Source organism: Pteropus vampyrus, unplaced genomic scaffold, assembly GCF_000151845.1.
Source record: "Pteropus vampyrus isolate Shadow unplaced genomic scaffold, Pvam_2.0 Scaffold55, whole genome shotgun sequence".
Classification (NCBI taxonomy): domain Eukaryota; kingdom Metazoa; phylum Chordata; class Mammalia; order Chiroptera; family Pteropodidae; genus Pteropus; species Pteropus vampyrus.
This window is the reverse complement of record NW_011888836.1, coordinates 1,993,555-2,006,616: the sequence shown is the minus strand read 5'-3', so window position 1 is coordinate 2,006,616 and position 13,062 is coordinate 1,993,555. Positions and strand designations below refer to the sequence as shown.

General features: G+C 42.0%; 1 protein-coding gene across 1 annotated transcript in view; it reads right to left on the bottom strand.

The window, feature by feature from the left end:
* KCTD1 (potassium channel tetramerization domain containing 1) overlaps positions 1-13,062 on the bottom strand; it is a 173,754-nt gene that overhangs the window by 159,913 nt on the left and 779 nt on the right. The gene's annotated exons all lie outside the window — the stretch shown is intronic.

Sequence of the window (13,062 nt, the reverse complement as noted above, 5' to 3'; positions counted from 1 at the left end):
CTTTCAGCATGGAACTCAGCAGTGTTTCACCAGCCCTCTAGGCAATTATAATGGCAGGTGGCAGATTCCCACCAAGAGCTTCATAACTTCATCTTGAGTTCCCTCAATCCTCGTAGATTCCATGTAGAGCCAGAAAGAACCTTCACTCATATGCCTGTGTATATGTGTATTACATATATGTGTATGTGAATATGATGAGCAACAGTAATAATGATGATGACAATGGCACTGGGATTAATAACTACCATTTCCTGAGCACTTGCTACATGCCAGGCACTGTGTAAAGTGCTTTATAGATGTTGCTTTATTTAATCTTCCCTTCCCTGCCTGCTTTCTCTCCCTGCTCTTGGGGTTGCTCTTAAATGATTGCAATGCTGGGTAGGAGTTTTTGGCCTTCCTTGTGGGGGTGTGATGGAGGTAAACCCAAGAACTTTTCATGATCAGCATACAAGCTTTGGAGGAAATCCCTGGCAGCAGTGATGTGCGATGACCCGATCCTGTCTGACCTCTACCTGTTATCACCCTTCCCTCAGAGAGAGTGACCAAGATCTAGATGCCACTGATCAGCTTGGGGAATCAATGACATTTGACTTTCCTCCAGAGATCCAGGGCCTGTGGGGCACGTGTCTGTGACAATATTCCACTAAATAAGCAAAGCTTGATGAGATTCTAATTAAATTAAAATGAGAAGACAGAGTTCAGGGGGGAAGGTTTCCTTAAAAAAGAATAAACCATTTTCCCAATCTTGATTTTTACAATTCTACTCCTGCTTAGGGCTATTGCCATTTCAGCTGGAAAGTGGTAGAAAACCACCAGTGTTGATGTAGAAACATACAAAACAGAACAATAACTACTGTCCATTTCCCTAAATTGTTTGAAAAAACATTCAGTGGAGAAAATAAAAAAGGGAACTTCACTGAGAAAAATGATTGGATTCAGGGACAAGCAGAGATTAAATTTGGTGTTTGAGGTCAGTTAAGTGGCACGAAACACTGGAAGACTGCAGACGTTCTGGTCCCAAGAGAAGTTAAAAATAAAGCCCTTTAGAACACTCTAGGTTTTGCGATGCTGGTGCATTTTGATAAGGCACAAAAACATGCACTAAAGTAAAAGGTGATTTGAAAGGTATAACCTGTGATGGAGACGGGGAGGAGGGAGGTGTGAGAAGCCAGACTACGGTGGGCAGGAGGCATGTAGAAGTGGCTGTGTGCTGGCAGTGAGGGGAGGCAAGGGAAGCAGAAGTGTGAGGCAGAAAGCTTGACTGTTTCTTATTGAAGGATGGCATCTTAGTCAGCTCGGGCAGCTCTAACAAAATAGCACAGACTGGGTGGCTGAAACAGCAGAAATTTAGTTCTCACATTTATGGAGGCTGGGAAGTCCACGATCAAGGTTTTGGAGATTTGGTTTCTGATGAGGGCTCTCCTCCTGACTTGTAGACAGCTGCCTTCTAGCTGCATGCTTCTATCACTCCTTTGCTCTCCAGAGGAGACAGCAAGCTCTCTGGTGCCTTTTCTTATAAGGAAACTAATCTTATCAGATCAGGGCCCTACTCTTATCACCCCACTGACCCTTAATTACATCCACAAAGGCCCTATCTCTAAGTAGAGTCACATTGGGTGTTTGGGCTTAAACATATTACTTTTGAGGGATACAGAGAGATGAATTGTTTTGGAAAGAGTTGAAAGCTAAAGAGAAGAGGCCAATGGAGGGAGGAAAGATGAAACACTGAGGAGAGTCAGCAGGAAGAGAGGACTAGTGGAGAGCCATGGACGGAAGTTTTGGTGTCAAGGAGTGAAAGGAGTAGACACCTTCGCAGTAAATTATGAGGCAAGTTTACCTGATAAGTTGGAACGGGTTTGGAATCTAAGAAGCATAAAAAGATCCAGAACAGCTTCTATGGGGAATGAGATAAGAAATTAACTGGGGGCTGCCATGCAATATTGAGAGACTAGCCAAGGGGAGCTAACAGTATTGCCATCTAGACATGAGTTTTAATGTCTCTTTTTTATGGAGGTCTCACCTGACCACCCTGTTTTAATTTCCTTAAAACATAGGAAATTAAAGCATAGCACTTAATCGTGTCTTGATTAAGTTCTTATTCGCCCACTAGGATATAAACTCCATGCAACCCTGGGTCTTTTTGCCTTGCTCATTGCTGTATTTCTAAGGCTTAGAGTAGTGCCTGGCACAGTAAGAACCAAAGAAGTCTCTGCCAGGTGAAAGGATGAATGACATCACGGGTGCCAATGAGAAGCTTTATGTGACATTCTACTATTGTCACTCAGGATCCCTGGATCAAAAGTGAGGGGGAAAAAAGGTTACGCAGGATTGAGCATTGACAAGGGGAGAATGACAGAGAGGGCCACATGAAGGAGGAATGAAGGCTGCTCGTGAGCACATGTGGAAATGGAGGTCTGCTGAGCCCAGGCTGAATTCAGGAGGAAGAGATGACAAGGGAGGCAAGGAGTGAGGGAGAGATGGAGGAACAGAGAGCTGGGCAAAGAGGAAGTAGGGAAAGATGAAAATGCAGATTTAGTGGGAATGAGTAGGAGAATGCTAGAGTTTGATAAGTGCTAAGTGATGAAAACGTCCAACTTGTGTCTATAACCAGTGGTTGCCAACAGGAAATGGAAGGCGAAAGGTACTGAAGTTTAGCCAATCAAGGCACCATGTGGCAGGGCATCCCTTCCTAACGTGTTCCAGCAATAGTAATTCTGAGAATTGATCGATACTAATAGGATAAAAGCCTCCATGGTCAAATATGTTTAGAAACAAGAGTTAGAAAACTGATTCACATATTGCAAGGTTTCTACAAATCTTTACAATACTTTAAAAGATTCCAAAAGAGGGTACAGCGTTTCCCAAATTTATTTGACTAATGAATTTTATGTCCCTCCAGGAGCATCTCTAAGGTCTACTGTTCCCTATAAACAGAGGTTCTTAAAATGTGATCCCTGGACCAGCAGCATCAACATCCTTTGGCAACCTGTTAGAAAGGCAAGTTCTTGGGCCCCATCCCAGACCTATCTGATTAGAAACTCGAGGAGAAGGCTGGAATGTGTTTTAACAAGCCCTCTAGGCGATTCCGATGCATACTGAAGTTCATAACCACCAAGCTAGAAAACACTTTGTAGAAGACTGATTCATGTTCATACTTGGGAAAAAATATTTGTTAAGGAGTGGGATAAGCCATTCATGTTAATACTGAAGTCATATAGTATGACTGCAGAAGCTGAAATGGAAAAGAAAAAAAGCGAGTCCAATAATAATGTGCAAATTTTGAAAATTGCAAAATGTAATACTAGTCTAATTAAGCACATCGAAATGTTAGTAAAAATGATTTTGGATTGCCTATTCCTTTGGATTATTCATACGTTTAGGTCCCTCTGCTCGCATGAATCAAGAGTAGATGCCTTTCCAACATACTTTGTCAAGTTGTTGGTTGGGGGAGAGAGAAAGAAAGAAATGGATTTAAAATTCATTTCCTTTCTTTTCCCTTTTCCATCCTTTGATAGAGTTACTGAAAAGTAATTATGAGGCCAAAAGGTAGAAATCAGTGGAAAGAAGATAGAGGATCATATGGAAACTGTATCATCAGCTTCTAAATAACCAAAAACTGACCCTCAATATCTATTATACGTGTGGCTATACATATTCATATTTAAAAACTTATTTTAAAAGCAATTATTTGCAAAGAGCTTTATAAATCGGTCAGCTCAGAAGCACTTTACTCACTTCCATATATATGGTTATTGTGTTAACATGAATTTATCAAAAGGTATACTTTTCAAATGTTAAAAAATGTATCTGTCCTACTCTTTAGGAGGATAATTTGGAAACGTGTTTATCATACATTTGTAGTTTTCAGAAGAGCTGTCAAAAATAACTTGGATATATGAATGCTTCAACTGCACAATGGAAAAAAAGTATAACTCTAAAAGGAATCTGGATTCATGCTTTCAAAGTAAAATCTGCATCTAAGTCTAAATCTTAAAATGTATTTTGATGCCAAATTTTCTTTAACAGGCATAAAGAAACAAAGGAGACCCCATCGAACAATTATATATATCTAAATGAGCTTTTTAAAGTGCTTTAGCTAGAAGTATTCTTAATTTCTAATGCATTTAGACATAAAGACATATCAGAAATGACAGAATAATATTTGCCAAGATTTTCGTGAGCACGAAAGCTTAATTGGAAGAAAAAAAAATAATTGTCCCTCATTTCTTAAGGTGGAAGTTTGTAGAACTTCCATTGTCTTTGACTCACTCAGCCCTGGTTTATCACCCAGCACGATATGTGATTGGCAGGATCTCCATAACTCCCTTGGTCGTGAACTCCTGTAGCTATTTCTACTAAGTGAGGGTGAGCTACATTCGAGGTAGATCTAGATTAAGATCTGTTTTTCCTATACAAAACCACTTACAGTTCTAGTTTAACTTGTGCAACCTTAGAATGAACCATTTCTCTGATACTTTGGATCTTTGAGATATAATACTATACTTTCAGCTGCCGAGGAAAGCTTCACTCTGAAAATCTGGCCCTCATTTAGAGTTGTCTGTTCTCCCAAACCTCATTTGGGCATACTGCAGAAAGAAGGGGCCAAAGTTGTTAGACTCCAGATTCTAAAACTTGCCTTTCATGCCAGACTTGTAACGTCATTTTGATCAGAGAGAGGTTGAGTTAGTTCATTTGCCGGTAAATTTCTTTCACTATTGTGAGTTCTTGGCTGTGCTAAGATCTGGCCCTCCCGTATGGGAGGAAGGCAATGGGCATTTAGCAAAGCGCCTGGATCTTACCTCCTCATTAGATGATGAGCGATGACTCGGAAGAGGAAAGCAGTGTTAAACAGCAGTGGGACCAACCCCAGTCTTGGCGGGACAGTCACCATTGCCGAAAATGGTTCTGAGACTATAAATATCTAAGGGCCCTAATGTAACATTTGTTTGAATATCTTATTTTATACGATTATAACATAACCCCTGTATACTGTATTCTCGTTGTTGATTTCTTTTATCTCTAAATCACTCTGGCAGTTACAGAGGGACTTAACCATTTAGCACTGTAATATATTAAGAATCTTGCTATTAATTTGTTTTCCTGTGTTTCATACAGATTGGGGCAGAGTAAATATTTGTTCTTCATTTGATAAAATGGGGAAACTCAGCTCCCACCTTATAGGGTGGCTGAGAGGATAAGAGTAGTTAACATATGTGAAGCTCCTAGCACAAGGAAAGTGCTTAATAATTATCAGCTATTAGTAACAATCATTATTAATAAGAAGCAGAAGTGCCTGGGGGTTAAGAACACAGACTCGGAAGCCTGAGGGCATCGTCCAAATCCTGGCCCTATCACTCACCAATATGTGACCCTGGACAAGTTAGTTAATTTCTCTGTGCCTTGATTTCCCCATCTCAAAAATGGGGATACCAATTGCACTGCCCCTAAATGAATGAGAATTTGACAAAATAATATATCATAAAGTCCTTAAAAGAAGTGCCCAGCACTGTACCGAAGCATTGTACTGCTGCATATTTAATTCTCATAACACCCCTCTGAGGTGGTTGTCATTCCTTCTGTTCGTATAATGAAGCCAAGGTTTAGGGTCACACAGCTAACAGTAGGTCCACAGTACCAAGCAACTGGAAGACCAAGCTCATTTCACTATCTCACACGAGAAGGCTACAGATTGGCCCTTAGCTGCACACGATACTGTTCCACTCCCTGGAGACACATGTCTGCCTAGAATAGGTTATCGCCTTTCCCCATCCTCCTGATTTCTAATTGGCATCAGGTGCTCTCCACCCAGAGCATGTTGTAGCGTCCCAGTTGCTGGAGGTTGATAGCACTTTCTTCTGTTGATTTACTTAGGTGTACAGGAAAACAAACCTCTTACTTATTGTTTGTATCACTGCGAAACTGGCAGGAAGTGGATCCTAACAGATCACAGTGCCTGCTTTCTCTCTCTGCCCTGCCCCACGGCACAGCAGGAAAAGGGCGACTCCAGCTGTGGATTCCTCCAGTTGCCCCTGTTGAACCTCAGTTGTTCCCGCGAAGGAGCCAAAGGGGAGTTTTAAATTAGGCTCAGACTTCCTTTTCCACCGTGGATGAGGCATTGGTGAGAAACTTAAGAGAAAGACCAGAGGCTATTCTGAGAATTTGCTAGTGTATGTATACCGCTGCCATCTGCTGGATGGAATGGGTATCAGTCCTGGTCTGGTGTTTCTTTGCTGTGTAATAAGCAAATTCACTGATTCCCACTGTGGGTTCAGAACCTCGTGATTTCATCATTTCACAGCATCAGTTCCAAATGTCTGCAGATTTTGGAGACCTCATGACAGCTGTGCACAGGAGGACCTTCATGTGAGTATCAAAAGGTAAACTGATGACATTTCTGAAGCAACATCTCATTTAGCATCCGGAGTTCCCCAGATTAAAATTGGTCTGTTTCCAAATATTTGATCTAATTGGTTAGAAAAAGCCCATAACCATTAGCCAAGGGCATCTGGAAGAACTGGGACCTTCATGTCAATGGCAAAAAGTACTTAAGGCAAAAAGTACTTACCATCTGGCTTTATTCTTGTGTTCTCTGAAATTCTGTTCATGTATTCAATAATTACTTACTGAGCGCTTATCCTGTGAGCCAGGCACTGTTATGGATTGAGGAAGCTCTTAATAATTTTATATAAATATTTTCTGAGTGCTTAGTATATGCCAGGCATTTATATCTCATTACATTTTACTTAATCCTCAGAACCATCAGATCTATTATTTCATTTACAATGATCTCATTATTTTCTCATTTACAATAATCTCATACTATTATTTCATTTACAGTGACTATCTCGTCTACAGTACAGAAAACTGAAGCTTAGAGAGATTAAGTAATGTACCAAAGACAATACAGTTAGAAAGAGCTGGAGTGGAATTTGAATATGGGGTATGTATTTGAGGTGAGTAAGTTGGAGGAGTGTTGACAACATGGACCAGTGTACTATCTTGTCTTTTGTTTTACACACATTTTCTGTTCATACGCATTAGCTACAAATTTCCATTAAAGTGAAAGTGCTACAAAACAGTAAGTGATGATAGCAGTAGATGCTTTGGAGAGATTTATCAGGAAGAATATCCCTTCCTCTAGCAAGCACTGAAATCCGTCTAGTTAACATTCTCTTCAGTTCATAACTCTCCTTAATAGCAGCCTTGGTGTCGGCAGCAGAACCTGAATCGTTGTCAGTTCTCATTGGATAGAAAACAAATCCGTATTTTGGTCAGCATGACAGAGTACGTGTGAGTGAATGATTTGCTCAGCAAGAGCTTGAGAACAATTCAGATGTCTGACTGCAACAGTCTCAAAATACTTTTTATTTTTTTCTTTCTCTCATGGTATAAGAGTAGGAAGCTGATGCTGGTAGGGAGACACCAGGGGTGGATGGAGGGGAAGAAGAGAGGAGAGGATGAATGGAAGCTGAAGGCAGAGGAAAAAAAACAGTCTGTGCCAAGTGCCTATGAAAAGAGCTCAAATAGTACTTACGGGACATTAAAAACTAGGAGTGCAGGTGGATAGCAGAACGGCTAATGGTAGGGGTTGGTAGTCAGCTGGCTGGGCTAGAATCTCTGTTCTCCACTAGCCTAGTCTTTGACTTAAGGCAAGTCACATAATCTTTCTAATCCTTAGTTCTTTCACCTGTAAGAGGGGGTTGTCTCATAGTTTGTTTTGGGGGTTCGGAGAGGTAATCCAGACTGGCCACTGCTACTTGTAGCAGGGGACAGAATTCATGTGAGTCCTTCAGAAAAAATGCCCTTTAGGGTTGCTCGATGCTCCTATTTGCACATCAGTTTGCCATACATACTCTTGTTTTTCCTTTCGACAATCCTATAAGGCAAGTTGGAGAGATACTATCATTCCCATATTTACAGAAGAAATGGATACCCAGGTGACTTGGCTAAAATGAGTTTTTTTTTTTTCAACCAGAGCTTGCCCTCAGGGCCTCTCCCTTGAGAACCAGCAAGAAAAGTATCTCATGGAACTGAATATATGTATCAAACTCCTATACAGAGAATGATATTCAAATTATTTCCTGGAAATAACTGAAACCTGGATTTCTTAGAAGGAGCTGCAATCTGGAATTTCCTGGAAGGCATACAACCAGAAAGGGGAAAAGCCATTAGAAAACATTACTGAAATTCTCTTCCTAATAAGTTGTGATGTTGAAAAAAAAAAATTAAATGCCTAATTTTAGGCTATTTTAAAATTAATCAACTGTTCATCAGCCAATGTTATTTGAGTGGTGAATGACACATTTATTAGGCAAAACACTATTTCCTGATGGTTATACATGTTTGTGAAGCCAGACACAAGGAACAAGTTTTCGAGAAATAAGAATAAATGAAAGGAATGAACAAAATGTTAGAAATACCCAAAACAATGCCCACTTAAGAAAAGTATGAAAATGTTACACCGAGAAAACATTAGCCAAGGACCACTACAAAAAGTTAGAGACACGTGAGGGACAAATGCACTAAAATCTAACTGGGAGGAAGCAGAGTTGAGTATGTGCATGCACATCAGACCTAACAAACTTGACTATGTTAAGATCCTTAAAAGTTTTTTCAATGAGTGATTTGCAATAACTGTACCAGTTACTTGTATGTAAATGGCCTTTTAAAAAGCATGGTTGAAAAATTAATTTTTACAGTTATTGAGTACATGCTTATAATATTTTTAAGCACAATTAATTTGCACTATAAGACACAGACTTGATTTTGTTTCAGAAGGTTAAAACGTAGCCCTATTCAAGTTATAAATTCCAACTTAGCTGGAGTTGGATAAATGAAATATCATGGCGCAATTCATAAATGAATAGGCATCGCAGATAATAGGATAAGGGCAGGGAGATCAGTGATCCAGTGTAGGTGCTCCATACGCGACTGAGGAGCAATTGAGGGATTAAAGAATGACCTTGGTTTCCCTTTTGAACTAACTTAGACAGAATGTGAATGAGGCTTACCATTACTACTCATTCTGGCTACTAGAAATGAAATGAATGGTGTAAAATCTACCCAGTCTTCGGAATCCTAGCGTCCATTCAATTAACATGTCAGAAACCTAGGCATCCACTTGACATCTCTCTCGCTCTCCTTGTTTGCCCATAACTAATCCTTTACTACGTTCTATTAATTTTACCTTCTAAATAGATCTCGAATCCTTCCATCCTTCCATTTCCCCTGCCACTACACTAACTTCAGCTATATCTTCTCTTGCCCAGACGGCTATAATAGCCTTCCAAGGGCCACACTTTCATTCACTCTGGGTCCCTCTATTCATTGCCCACAGTGACATCAGAATTATCCTTTCAAAACACAAATCTGATTATTGTCACTGCTGCCCCCTTCCCAATCCTCCCAGCCCACCCCTCACACTGCTCTTAGGGTTAAGACCAGAGGCCTGTCCTCGAAGCCTGCTTGCTCATCGCTGCCTCCTCCCCTTCTCAACTCCAGCTAGCTAACCCCTGAGTTCCTTCCTCTCCCTTTGCAATGCCTCTCCCAGCTTGGCCAATGCTGTTGCCTCTTCCCTCCATCTGGAGCTTACTCCCTGTTTTCTTCTTCTTTTGCCCCTGCCTATCAGTTAGATCTGTTTGTCACACTTCCTCCGGAACCCTAACTCCAGTCTTGGTCATTTTGTCCCTCTTCGATTAATGCTAACAGAGACCTATGTTCCTTTTCCTTCAAAGCACTAATCTCTGCATTGTTCGATTGCTTGATTAACGTCTGTCTCCCTATCTGAATCATAAACTCTAGGAGATTGGGGACTCTGAATGCTCTCTCTCATCATTGTGTACAAGAGTATTTAGCACAGTGTCTTGCATACAGCACGCACAAATAAATATTTGGTGACTGATTGAATGAACTTAATGAATATTGGCTTGTTATTCTAAAAGGATAATCTCTGTTTTATTTTCTGCACAATTTTTTGAGACCAAACTCATCAACAAGCATAGCGTGATTTACATCTAGTAGTTTTTATGAGTGAAAAGCCAGAACACTATTACAGTGCCTAGGAGAATTGAATTGTTTCTCACTTCATGAGTAAACTATTAAAATAAGCATACATACTTGCATACAAAAATTTCATTTTTATTCCCAAGATGGTTCATTCTAATGATAGAGAAAATAAAAACTTCATTTGCTTGGGAAAGTATAAGTGGCAGTCTCCAAGAAGGTTCAAAATGCATTTTAAGATCAGACTAAATATAAGCCTTGGTGAACTGATGGTTCGCAAACAAACAAACATTCTTTTAATGACTCAATAGCAATGTAAATAAAAAAAATCTTAGCAGAAAGCAACATATTCCAGAACTAGAAAGCATCCTGATTTAGGTCAGGACAAGCATTTGTGCAACTTATTGCTAAACCTAAGAGCTAAATGGAAGTTTAATTTTCAGAAAGTTCTCTGATACAATACATCTTTCACTAATTACTTTTATATTTAAAAACAGATTGCTTTGGATAAATAATTGTATGCCAAAAGGTCCATAATGCTATTTAACAAATTGAATATGTTTTCATCATCATCTAGTAGAAATCTTACTGCAGTTACTTTCCTAGAACTAAGTATAATTTCTACATAATTACTGAATATTCTCCCAAATAAGTACCTCACCTCAGAGTGATCTGAATGGTCAGTAAATCACTAGTACTTGAATAAATGTGAACCAAGCTATCATTGCGCACCCCTACTAAGTCCTGAAGAATTACAAACACGGAAATCTTACAGCTAGAAGAGAGACCTCTAGTGTGTGTTAGAGAACTTTATATTGTGCTTCGAGCATAATTAATACAGCAAAATCACTGCAATCATTTTGAACGTTGTGGTGGGATATATTTTTGCCAACTATCATTCACACTCATTTCAGAATTTCTTCCCAGTAAACATCTAATAGTTTTGTCGTTACTTTTTTTTTTTTATACACATATGGCCTAACCCAGTAAGTTTTCTCTGTGATGCAAAGTCTTATAATTTAATGGCCACCTTTGCAACCTAATTAGTAAACATTAAACCTACTGTTATCATAACAATTGCTAACACGCCTTTCCATTCATTCAAGCAGCAGCAGGACTCCTGAGCCAAATTGTTGCAGTCAGTAAGCAGTCTCCTGCACACCAGCCCCTCACCGTAAGCCAAATGCCACACAAATATAAACATGAGGAATAGATCAGCACATTGCCCATTATCCAAGAGACAAATGGATCCACTACTATTTCAAATTCACCTGGTAGGTTAGCTATTAGTTTCCACAGATTCCCATGTATGCAGGTAAATTCCTTGATGTAAAATCAGACTTAATGAATCATTCTATGGCATCAGCCTCAGCCTTTAAAAATCCTTTATTTTCTCCTTTTCCACATTAAAAACACATTTGAGATACACACAGAAAACGTTTCTCTAAACATACACACATACACACCAAACAGGAGGTCTCTTAAGGAGTCTACTGCTGAGAAGGTAAAAGCATTTTGCTCATTTTTAATTTGCTAAAACAATCCAAGCATGCTTGGTACCCAGAGGGTATTCTCAAATAAACTTGTATCTCTAGCTGCCAGCTTAGTTGATTGAAAACAGAAGGCAAACGTTTCTTAAAGAATGAGTATGTTAAACTGTTATGTCTCTCCCAGTTCCACCAAGGGGACACACACACACACGCACACACACACACGCACGCACACACACGCACGAGCCAAGGATTTGCTTGAAAGCAGCCAGTTATACGATCTAAAAGGTAATGCAGCATTTGTACCAAATTATTTCTGCCTACCGCGGTGCACCTCTTAGCCAGTGCCACGGGCACACTGGACAGTTTCTGCGTGCTGTTCTCCACGCACAAAGCCGACAGCCCCATTTCCAACTTTGCTAACTTAGTTAGCTCCCGCCCAGCCGGCCCCCGAAGCAAGTCACACCAGAAAACCATTTCCACGACAGTGTAAGTATTCGAAAGCACAAAGGCAGACACTGTCAACCCGTGCTAGCTAGGAAGTTGCGGTATTCGGGCGGCTGTGCGGAGCACGCGTCCAGGTAAGGGAGTCCTGCCCTACAGGTCTGGTTTCCTCTTCCAGGATGTTTTGCGAGATCGACCGCACTTTTAACACGAATTCACCAGAACGCGCCCGTCCACCCCGTTCTTTTTCCAGGAGGCGCAGACTCTTTATTTTCCAGCCAGGTCCCTCTTGGGGGCGGGAGAGGAAGCACACTTCACATTTCTATAAAGGGGGGCGGCAGGAGTGGGGGTGGGGGTAGGAAAGAGGTCAGAAAGGAGCCAAACTGCATCCCTCCTGCCCACCTCTGTGCCCCAAGCGCTGGTTCAGACGGCGGAGACGGGAGGCGGCCAGGAAACTGTCCCTTTAAGGGAACCTTGGACGCCAGAAGGGGAGGGAAGGATGCGGGCTCCGGACTCGGCGCTGCAGGCACCGCGGAGAGGAGGCGAGCGCAGCAAAGCCACAGCCATTACCTGCAGCGCTCATATCCTTCCCTCACCCCAGTGCCCCCTCCCCCGTCTCCGCCTCCCAAGGAGACTTCTAATCCGGAGCATGTTCCGTGGCCTTTGGGGGGGGGGGGGGGGCGTGAGGTGGGGAGTTAGAGGAATGAGAGCTTTTTAAAAATAAATGAAACGTTTGCACCCAAAGCGGGGGAGCTAGAAGAGGGAGGAGGCGGTGGGAGGGGGCTTTAAAGGCGCCCGGGTGGGCGGAGGCGGTGAATCTGGATCAGCCCGGCCGGAGACGGACGGCGGACAGCGCTGAGCACCGACTGCCGCTCACAAAGGGGAGCGGCGCGTCCAGCCCCGGCAAAAGGGGAAGAAAATTCCGCCCTGAGGCCCGATCCGCTCGGCAGCCACAATGGCGTCTTTCACGGGGCGTCCCGGGGCGCCACCGAGGCTGCCAGCGAGGAGGGGGCGGCCGTTCCCTCCGCCTCGGGCGGGAGCAGAGCCCCAGGGCCGCCGCCCCTGTGCGCCCCGAGCTCTGCTGGGGGCGCTCCAGCCGGCGATGGCAGGTCCGGGGCCCGCGGCG